This window comes from Lipophrys pholis (genome assembly GCF_963383615.2).
Source record: "Lipophrys pholis genome assembly, contig: SCAFFOLD_41, whole genome shotgun sequence".
In the NCBI taxonomy this organism is placed as follows: domain Eukaryota; kingdom Metazoa; phylum Chordata; class Actinopteri; order Blenniiformes; family Blenniidae; genus Lipophrys; species Lipophrys pholis.
The window spans coordinates 337,155-348,000 of NW_028291851.1; the positions used below are offsets into that span (position 1 = coordinate 337,155).

The window sequence follows — 10,846 nt, forward strand, 5'->3', positions numbered from 1 at the left end:
AATGGTTAGGTTTAGGGTAGGAATAGGGGTTGGCTTCTTAGGCCGGGGGGGGGGGGTTAGGTTAGGGTTAGGTAAGGGGAAGGAGGGGTTAGGGTTAGGAAAGGAAGGAGGGAGGATGGTTAGGTTTAGGGTGGGAAAGTGGGTGAGGGGGTAAGGAATTGGGGGGAAGGAGGAGGGAAGCAGGGGAGTAAAACATTTTTTATTTATAAAAAAGCTAAAATTATAAAATACGGAACGTCGCTGAGTATATTGACTATGTTTTTTAAAATTGTCTGAGTTGCGGTGAGGTTAAAAGCCCCCTACATTGAGCTGGTGGGGTTAGCCGTGTGCTCAGGTGGCGATATTTAGTGCCCCTGGGTTGCAGCGTGCTGGGGAAGGAGTCCGTGTGTTGTGTGATCCTCATCCCTCGCCGGTCTGGAAGGTCCGTGCCAACCGGGGTTGTTGGTGGCACCCTGCCTGTTCGTCTTTTCCCGGTGTCCCTCTGGGTTAGTTTGGGAGCCTGGGAGGTCTCGGTAGGCCGGGGGGGAGGATCCTCTGCGTCTAACCCCACCTGGACTGCCTCAGGGAGTGGTACTTCAGAGCTCGGGACAGTCCGGGATGGTGGGGTGGGGGGATGTTGGTGGGTTCCCCGTCGGCGCTGTTGTTCCCCTCCTGCCTTGCTCTGGTGGTGGTTCGGGATGGCCTCTGGAATGGCCCCCCTCGGGCTTGGTTGTGGTGGTTCCTCCTTCCTCTGCTGCGGCTCCTCGGTGCGGCTCCCCGTTGTTTGAGGTGGCCGCTGGTTCTCTACCTGTTGAGGACTGGAGGCCAGCGGAGTGGAGGGGGCTTTTGCTGGGATGGGGGAGTCCGGCCAGAAGTTTGATACCGTTTTAATCATATCCAGGGCCATCTGTATAGAGAGAGCGGTGAGACGTGGGCCAAATCTTTTTTTTGCGGTGGTTTGTGCTGCCTGCCAGGCTAGTGGTCTAAACGGTTGGAGCTCTTCAATCTGTGTACTTAAATCATCCATGCTGTCGTTATAATGTTGATTCAGTATTTTTAGGTTCTGCTCCATCCACTGAATCGTGTTCTGTCTGATCAGGTTTTTGATTTTATCATTTGGGCAGGCCGGTTTAATGAATTCTGTCAGTTGTTCGGTTTTCCTCCTCATTCCTGGTGGAATGGTATTGTTAGGGTTAGGGTTAGGGTTAAGGGTTAGGGTTAGGGTTAAGGGTTAGGGTTAGGGTTAGGGTTAGGGTTAGGGTTAGGGTTAGGGTTAAGGGTTAGGGTTAGGGTTAGGGGTTAGGGTTAGGGTTAGGGTTAGGGTTAGGGTTAGGGTTAGGGTTAGGGTTAGGGTTAGGGTTAGGGTTAGGGTTAGGGTTAAGGGTTAGGGTTAGGGTTAGGGTTAGGGTTAGGGTTAGGGTTAGGGTTAGGGTTAGGGTTAGGGTTAGGGTTAGGGTTAGGGTTAGGGTTAGGGTTAGGGTTAGGGTTAGGGTTAGGGTTAGGGTTAGGGTTAGGGTTTAGGGTTAGGGTTAGGGTTAGGGTTAGGGTTAGGGTTAGGGTTAGGGTTAGGGTTAGGGTTAGGGTTAGGGTTAGGGTTAGGGTTAGGGTTAGGGTTAGGTTTGGAACATGATTTGGAGAAAGGCATTGGCAACAGACTCTTTTTTTAAAAAAAATATTTCTACTGTAATTTACAAAAGAGCAACTAGTGACCCCAGAAAAGTTTTTGTTAAAAGAAAGGTGTATGAAGTAAGTGATATGAATTTAAATGAATGTGTCCCCAGGTTTTTTAAAAAAAAGTAAATAAAATAAATTAAAATAAAATAAAGTAGAATAAATTAGAATTGAGGATTCCTCATAGTGTGTGTGAAAGATGATGTAAATGTGAAGTAGAAGGGGTAGGAGAGTAGGAAAGTAGGAGCCCAAAGTTGCTTTGTAGTTTGTTTCTGAGGAGCCACTGCCGTTGAGAATTTTCTTTATGTTGGGCAATGGCTCCCTCTTGAGGATTTAAAGGAGCATAGCGGAGGAGAAGATTTAACACCCGCCCGGATCCTGATGCGCTGGGGATTAAGGTGAAAGGTACGTGGAAGAAGAGTGGGGGGAGTGATTGGAAGGAAGCGGAGGGGGGGGGGGGGGGGGGGGGGTTTGGGAGGGTTTGGTTAAGGTTAGGTATGGGGAGTGGGGATGGTTAGGGTTGGGAAGGGGGAATGGGAGGGGGGACGAAAAAATAAAATGGGGGGGGGGGGGGGGGGTTGGGGGGTTTTGGGTTAGGTATGGGGAGTGGGAATGGTTAGGGTTAGGCATGGGGAGTGGGAGTGGTTAGGGTTAGGTATGGGGAGTGGGGATGGTTAGGGTTAGGAAGGGGGAATGGGAGGGGGGATGGGAAAATAAAAAGGGGGGGGGGGGGGTTTGGGTAAGGTATGGGGAGTGGGAATGGTTAGGGTTAGGCATGGGGAGTGGGAGTGATTAGGGTTAGGAAGGGGGAAGGGAGGGGGGAACGGGAAATTGAGGGAAGGGGGGGGGGGGGGGTTTGGTTAGGGTTAGGTATGGGGAGTGGGGATGGTTAGGGTTAGGAAGGGGGAATGGGAGGGGGGATGGGAAAATAAAAAGGGGGGGGGGGTTGGGTAAGGTATGGGGAGTGGGAATGGTTAGGGTTAGGCATGGGGAGTGGGAGTGATTAGGGTTAGGAAGGGGGAAGGGAGGGGGGATGGGAAAATAAAAAGGGGGGGGGGGTTGGGTAAGGTATGGGGAGTGGGAATGGTTAGGGTTAGGCATGGGGAGTGGGAGTGATTAGGGTTAGGAAGGGGGAAGGGAGGGGGGAACGGGAGATTTGGGGGGGGGGGGGGGGTTTGGTTAGGGTTAGGTATGGGGAGTGGGAATGGTTAGGGTTAGGTGAAGGAATTGGGAAGGGTAATAGGAAGGGAAGGAAGGGGGGGGGGGGGGGGGGGGGGGGGGTTGGGGTTCGTTTAGTGCAAGGGAAGGAGCCAGAACCTTATTGTCCAGGCAACTGTAAAACATAGTAAATAATTAATAAACATTCCAACTAATGCAGTTCAATTCCCATATACAAAAAAGTCACAAGCAGTGAGAAAACATTCCATGTCAACAGTGCATATGATACATGTTGCCTGTTCTACTCGGTTCTGGCTCCTGAGTCTTTGACCAATCAGAAGGGAAATGGTCAATTCCTCATTATTCTTTTAATATTTTGTTAAAAGGGGCCTGGCATAGGGCCATAAAGTGCTTCAGTTGGTGACTATAAATATAGAAATATATAGATATTCAAGAGCAATCTGGGTTCTAACAGTAAAGCCGACGTCTGGTCCTACTTTGATTTATTTTGAAGAAAAAAATTCACACATTTTGTCAGTATCAAACAAAGAAAATATAAGTCAGTTAGTCACTTCAATATGTCGCAGAGCTTTATTTAAAACTGTTTGAAATTCAAGAGGAGGAGAGGTCGGCTTTGTTTTTTTTAAAACCAAAAAGGGGGGGGGGGGATTTATTCAAATCGTAATTTCACAATTTGTAAGGGTAATTTCATATATTAAATTTTTTGACCAGGCTGAATAAATATACAAAAAAATTTTTTTATAAAAAGGTTAATCAATTTTAAACTTTTGTTTTTTTTGGCTAAGCTCCGGGCTGGTGCAAGATTTCACCTCTCTATTAAGGAAAGGCAATTAAAAGAGGGAAAAAAAAGGGGGGAAGGTGAGAAAAGGTGGTTTCAGGGTCCAGAAGAAACAACTTTAGGCTACTTTAAAGATTTCCCTTTCTTTCTCTAGGGGCCCGATCTTTCATTTAGGCCCAGAGGGGAAACGGTCTCTAATTTCTGGATCCATACTTTTTCTCTGTGTTTCCTTTGTCCTGTGGACCAGTTGGTATTCTGCTCCACAACTCTATAAACGAGGCAGTGAGCCCCTACTTCCTGGAAATGTTTATGGAGGGAATTGACCCCTTTGTTATTCCGGATGAGGTACAGGTGTTGGGACATCCTGGTTCGGATGGAATTTCTGGATTCTCCCACATATATCCTGTTGCAATGTTTGCATTCTATGGTGTAAATTATATTGTAGGAGTGTATAGACCAGTTGGTTATTGTGGGCAGTCCTTTGCCTGATAACGTATTGAAGATGTAGGGGGGTGAGTTGTGGTTTATTGGAGGAGAAGTGATTCTGTTTGCCGGTTTGTACTGGGAGTGAACCAGGATGTCCGCCAAGTTTTTATTTCTTTTGTAAGCTGTAATCATCTTGTATTGTCCGGTTTGAGATTTGGAGTGCTGAAGTTGTTGAAAACTGTTGCGGAGGCCCTGGTTAAACGGATGTAATTGTTGGTGATATGTGGTAACAAAAGGTACCAGCAGGGGGCTCCCCTCGGTTCGCCTAGACGGAGTTGGTCCCAGGAGGCTTCCGTGAACTTCCGCCTTGATTCCCCGAAGGAGGCGTTTGGAGTAACCCCTGGGTCCTAGTGCTTTAAATAACACTGCTGTAGCTGCCTCTGCGTCTTTCTGGTGCGTACATATTTTGTGAAATCTGATTAGTTGGGATTTGATGATCCCCCGGAATGTATGTTTGGGGTGGTAACTCTTTTTATGAAGTAGTGTGTGTCTGTCTGTTTCTTTGAAAAATACTTTGGTGCCCAATTCCTTAGTAGAGTGTTTGATATTGTGAAAATAAACTGTAGTGTCCAGATATTCGATATGTGAGGATTGTTTGTTATGTTTGATTTTGATGTTGGGGTGGTGTGTGTTGAGGGTGTGGAGGAAATGTTGGAATGAATCCTCTGACTTGCACCATAACCCAAATATGTCATCCAAGTAACGTAGATAAAGAAGGGGGCGTTCCTTGCATTTTAATAGGGCCGTCCGCTCCCACTCCGCCATATATATGTCGGCATATGCTGGGGAATATTTCCGGCCCATCGCACATCCGCATACTTGAAGATACCACTGGTTGTTGAAAATAAAATCATTGCGAGTAAGAGTAACCTGCAGCATTTCATAGATAATTTCATCCGGGCGGTCGGGGTCTGGATATTGTTGAAAGACCTTCCTGATGGCCTCCAGACCCAGGCTGGTGTCAATGTTTGTGTATAAGGAGGTGATGTCTATGGTAAAAAGAAAAGTCCCCTCTGGGACGCTGAGTTGTCGGAGTTTGTTAACAAAATCATATGTGTCTTTAATATAACTCGGGTGTTGTTTTGATAATGGATTGATGTAGTAATCTATGTATTCTGCTAACCTATAGGTCTCCGAGCCGCAGTCGCTGACAATTGGACGTCCCGGGGGGATTTTAAAAGGTACGGTCCAGGTGTCCGGAGTTTTATGGATTTTAGGTAGTAAATAAAAGCAGCGAGGACGTGGCGAAGCTGGTCCCAGCAGATAGTACATTTGTTTGGCTGAGATAAATTTGTTGTCATATAAAGACCTCACCATGGGTCGAATGAGTGAGGCTGTAATAGGCTGTAACGGTGTTTGTAAAGGTACATAGTATTTGAGGTCATTTAGTTGCCTGGTGGCCTCCAGAAAGTAATCGTGTCTGTTCTGGATTACCACTTGGCCTCCCTTATCTGCTGGTTTGATAATAATATCTTTCCTTTTTTTCAGGATGTCCAAGGCCTTTTGTTGGTCCTCTGTAATATTAGGAGGACGTCCCCGGGGAATTACCAAGTGAGATAGGGTGTTTTTGTCTCTTTGGATAAGCTCCCGGAGGGGTTTCGAGAGAGCCTCATCTGGGGGTTCCCAGTTTGATTGTTCAGTGAAAGGTAAGTGATTGTATTCTGTTCCTTCGAAGTATTCCATGATTTTTAGCCTTCTGTGAAAGAGGTGAACCTCTTTGCGTAGTTCTAGCAGTTTCGGAGGTTTGGGTGTGGGTATAAAGGTTAATCCTTTTTCCAGAAGTTCCTGTTGTGAGATACTTATGTTATGGCTTGATAGATTTGTAACATTAGAGTTACTGGGGGCACTATATTGATTCGGCTCCCCTCCTACTAGTTTAACTGTGACAGCCAGTGATTTAAAATGGTGTTTGCCGTTTCGCAGGTCCAATGCACTGGGTCTGTTGTTTCGGTTTTGAAGACGTCTGCCTTAATGTCTGTTAAGAAATTGTGTTTCTTTACTATGTGTTCGTTCAGGGCCATGAGGCACTGTATTTGACCCTTCTCTAATTCAGGGCTGTAATTGAGTAATGGAACGAGGGAAATAGCTGCCGGGAAGATTCGTTCGATCTGATTGAGGCACGCGTTTAAATGCTTTGCCACCGTTAATGGTCGTAGTCTTTTCAGGCAGTCATTTAAGCCCACTGACAATACAACCGTTTCAACTCTATTGTCTGGGGTTAGTTTTTCCAAAACTTTTTTAATGTGATGGAGCTGTGCTCCTGGAAAGCTGTCCACTTGGATTTTGGGATGTGTAAACGACGTTAGTCGTGCCAGATTGGAATCCCCAATGATTAGAACAGGCTTAGTTATTTCCAGTTCCCAGTTTTTAATTTTTTGTGCAGTATGACAATGAATTACAGGTTCAGACCTCCGGGGGGTGGGGGGGCTGGGTCGCCCAACGGGGGGCGAGTGGTTCAAGTTAGACTCAGACTGGCACGGTGAAGTGGTGAGTTCGTCCGTCGTTCCATCAGTCGTAATCAGTTGTGCTAACCCCGGGTCCTCGTGGACTGGTGTACATGGGTGTCTTTTGCCACCGCTTGGTCCCGCCCCCTGCGCATCATATCGCAGTGTTGGAGAATCTGGAGTTGGAGGCAAGGTGTCTGGATTAGAGTCTGTCAAGGTAAGTATTTGTAATTCGGAGCTTGCCACAATAACATTACTGTATACTGCTTTTACTGTGTGTTCCTTTGTATTCTGCCCCGGGTGTGTCATAAGATGCTCCTCGGGGAGTACAAGGTCCAGCTCGGGCCCGGCCGGTGCAATCCCAAGTTCTGATATGGTGGGTTCACCTGTTTGGTTGGCCTGTTGTTGTTTGTCCTCTTCCCTGGGAAAGGTGGATGTTTTTTGTAGGAAATTTGCATCGTTCTTGTCGAAATCTCCTACGTCCAGTGGTTCCCTCACCCTGGGGGAGTTAGCTGGTCCTGTACCGAAGATTGCTTCCCGGTGGTTGGAAAATGGATCCCCAATCGGGAGGAGTGTCTGCTGAAGTTCTGCTGTAACTCGGGAGGGAGGGCAGGAACTGGGTTCCGGAGAGATAAATAGAGATTGTGAACCAATATTCTGTCCCATGTGAGACTTACATGATTCCAAGGTTTCACTGTTTCTGTGTATTTGTGCTGTTATTGTTACGGAAGGTGGCACTGGAAATACTGCAATTTCTTTGATGTTTGTATGGTTCTTACTTTTCCTGTCCCTATGCAGATTACTGCGCTGGGGACGTGGGGAAGCTGCACCGACGGAAAGGAGGGGGTCCTCTTCCCGTGTTGCTGGAAGGGTGGGGAAGTTTTCCTCCGTAAGTGCCACCTGTGGGTTTGCAGCCATTGGAAGAGAAGGAGAATGAGGACAACCAGGGGCACCATGTTTTAGTATGGATTCAAATTCTGTCACTGAGCTGTCTGTTAGTCTTCTACCATATCGTTGTTTGGCCCATTGTAGGGCCTTGCTAAAAGCTTCAGGTTCAAAAGTCATTATTTCTGTGAGGAGGTCGGCCAGCGTGGTGTCATAATGTTCCCTTAAGGTGGCGAGGTTTGCCTCCATCCAGTTCTGTGTATTTAGTTTTATTCTGTTGAGGGTTCTTTCATTCGGGCATGCAGGCTTGATAAAGGCCGCCAGTTTCTCAGTTTTTTTCTTCATACCTGCTGGTAATATTTTTGTCTCCTTAGCTGTGGTTAAAACTTCTGCGTGATGTAGGGTTTGAAGAATCTTAAAATACCGTTTAGTACTGCTTAAGTTAGCCGCCCTGTTCCAGACATCTGGACCAGATGTGGGTGTTTTGTCTTGGGGCCCAGGCGGGCGTTCTGAGCGGTCTTCCCGCCCCTGCGTTGACAAGGCTGAAAACCTATTGCGTAAAGGGATAGACATAATATCAGAGTATTTTTTTGGGGGGAGGAAACCTTTTGCCTCCAGGTGAGTAGAGAATTAATTATCAACCCTGAAAAGTTTCTGACTAATAAATTTGATGGTGGATTAAAAGGGGATAAGAAAGTAGTCTAAAATTGGGAGTGCATGAATTGGAATGACACAGAAAGAAGGAGGAGAAATAAAAACCGTTGACCTGTGGTTATAGGTTGAGGTGGCAGGTGTGTTCAAGAAGAGTTTTTAAACAAGAAAATCAAAAGCAATCATAGTAATAAGAATCCTCATCAAGGGAGAACAGGAAGAAGTTAATCACAGTACTGACTTAACCAGCTTATGCGTGGGGTTTCTTTTTTTCAAAGAAAACAACAAATTGTACCGTCAGATTGTTGGATTTTTTAAGGCCACATACATGCATCAGAGTTTTGCTCGACGCCCGAGTCCTGCAGGCCGGCTTCTACGGGCGGGGTCCTTCCGGATGTTTGAGGCCTGTAAAAATTTGTCAATGCACACTCACACACTGTAGTCCTTTCTTGTCCCCTTTGTTTCTAGGGGTGAGGTAGGTCTCCTTCGAGGATTGGGGGACCCCGGGGGGGTGTCGTTGGAACTCCTCTCTTCCGGCTGTGGAGATGATAGTCCACTCGCAGCGTATCCGACAAAGAATTCTGTGCCAAGCTGGCTTTGTGTGAATGTAGGGCCTAGTCCCTTTGAAAAAACAATATGTGGTCCAAAGAATAAAAAGGAAAAAAGGAAAAATCGCAAAATATAGCGAAAGAGAAAACACAAGTTGAAAATAAAGGGTAAAAAAAGAAGGGGGAGGGGGGGGGGGGGCCCAACGTTTCGCCGCTCGGCTTCCTCAGGGGCAAAGGTAAGACAGTGATGGTGTTTGGTGTGTTTATAGATTTTTTGGAGGGAAAAGAGGGGGAGTGGTGTCCGGTAAGGCGGGGCTCTCCTCCCAACAGGAAGTCCATGCTGATCCTGTTCCAAGTGATCCATACCTGCTGGTGGTTGGTGCCCCCTGGTGGTAATATAATCCGGTCTTTTATCAATTTGTATTTTTTTTGGGAGACCCTCCATTCACGATCGTGTTTTGCAAACAGGGTAAATAAAATTTAAAAAAAAAAAAAAAAAAAAAAAAAAAAAAAAAAAAAAAAAATTAAAAGTAAAAATTAAAATTGCATCCATACCAGAAACACAACCCGCACACCATTGTCACAGAGAAGATTGGGGGGGGGGGGGGGGGGAGGGGGGGTTGTTTATAATTTCTTTTCTTTAAAAAAGAAAAAAGAAGGGGGTAAAAGGATAAAAGAAATTCACCATAGTTTCTAAAATGAAAATAAAAATAAAAATAACTAAATGGAGTTTATGTTCTGTACATGTCCACAAGAGTTAGTGTTTTTACTTCACAGGTTCTCCCTTTGTGGTAGTTCCGTTAATAGTAGTTGCTCTGTTAAGTTTTACAGGTACTGTAGAAATGAGTCTGGCTCTAGCAAGGTTAGGTTTGGAACATGATTTGGAGAAAGGCATTGGCAACAGACTCTTTTTTTAAAAAAAATATTTCTACTGTAATTTACAAAAGAGCAACTAGTGACCCCAGAAAAGTTTTTGTTAAAAGAAAGGTGTATGAAGTAAGTGATATGAATTTAAATGAATGTGTCCCCAGGTTTTTTAAAAAAAAGTAAATAAAATAAATTAAAATAAAATAAAGTAGAATAAATTAGAATTGAGGATTCCTCATAGTGTGTGTGAAAGATGATGTAAATGTGAAGTAGAAGGGGTAGGAGAGTAGGAAAGTAGGAGCCCAAAGTTGCTTTGTAGTTTGTTTCTGAGGAGCCACTGCCGTTGAGAATTTTCTTTATGTTGGGCAATGGCTCCCTCTTGAGGATTTAAAGGAGCATAGCGGAGGAGAAGATTTAACACCCGCCCGGATCCTGATGCGCTGGGGATTAAGGTGAAAGGTACGTGGAAGAAGAGTGGGGGGAGTGATTGGAAGGAAGCGGAGGGGGGGGGGGGGGGGGGGGGTTTGGGAGGGTTTGGTTAAGGTTAGGTATGGGGAGTGGGGATGGTTAGGGTTGGGAAGGGGGAATGGGAGGGGGGACGAAAAAATAAAATGGGGGGGGGGGGGGGGGGGTTGGGGGGTTTTGGGTTAGGTATGGGGAGTGGGAATGGTTAGGGTTAGGCATGGGGAGTGGGAGTGGTTAGGGTTAGGTATGGGGAGTGGGGATGGTTAGGGTTAGGAAGGGGGAATGGGAGGGGGGATGGGAAAATAAAAAGGGGGGGGGGGGGTTTGGGTAAGGTATGGGGAGTGGGAATGGTTAGGGTTAGGCATGGGGAGTGGGAGTGATTAGGGTTAGGAAGGGGGAAGGGAGGGGGTTAGGGTTAGGGTTAGGGTTAGGGTTAGGGTTAGGGTTAGGTTTGGGACAAAGGAAAGGAAGGCACGGGCAACAGTACACCATATTTAAAAAGTGTTTCCTTGTGATATTAAAATTACTTCAGTCCTTTTAAAAGAGGGTAGTTTCACCTCGGGTGTTCGTAAAAAGCGTCATATGTTTAAAAGGAGGTGGGTTCATCTATATTACCCCAAGTGGATGACTTTAAAAGGGAAAATAAAAGACTGACGTTTTTACAATAAAAGGTAAGAAAGAAATAAATAAATAATTAAATTAAGATAAAAGAGATATCACCCAATTAAAATTGAACTCCGGATCCTAAAACAGTCGACGTTTGCCTGGTTTTGTTTAAAATTGATAAGTTACTGGGGAAGGGGTGAAACAAGGAGGAAGGGGGGGGGGAAAGGGGGGGGGGGGGGTGGTTTGGAGAGAAGGGGATGTGGTTAGGGTTAGGATGGGAAAGGGGG

General features: G+C 46.0%; 2 long non-coding RNA genes across 2 annotated transcripts; one reads left to right on the forward strand and one right to left on the reverse strand.

Moving 5' to 3' along the window:
* Window positions 1–4,435: 4,435 nt before the first annotated feature.
* Window positions 4,436–9,103, forward strand: LOC308128439. Its single transcript, XR_013936567.1, has 5 exons — window positions 4,436–4,486; window positions 5,223–5,274; window positions 5,582–5,739; window positions 7,336–7,426; window positions 8,542–9,103. It is a non-coding gene; the product is annotated as an uncharacterized lncRNA (long non-coding RNA).
* On the reverse strand, window positions 6,447–7,437 carry LOC308128440. The gene is made up of 3 exons (XR_013936568.1): window positions 7,317–7,437; window positions 6,924–7,153; window positions 6,447–6,713 (listed from the first exon to the last, which is right to left on the reverse strand). It is a non-coding gene; the product is annotated as an uncharacterized lncRNA (long non-coding RNA).
* Window positions 9,104–10,846: the final 1,743 nt, after the last annotated feature.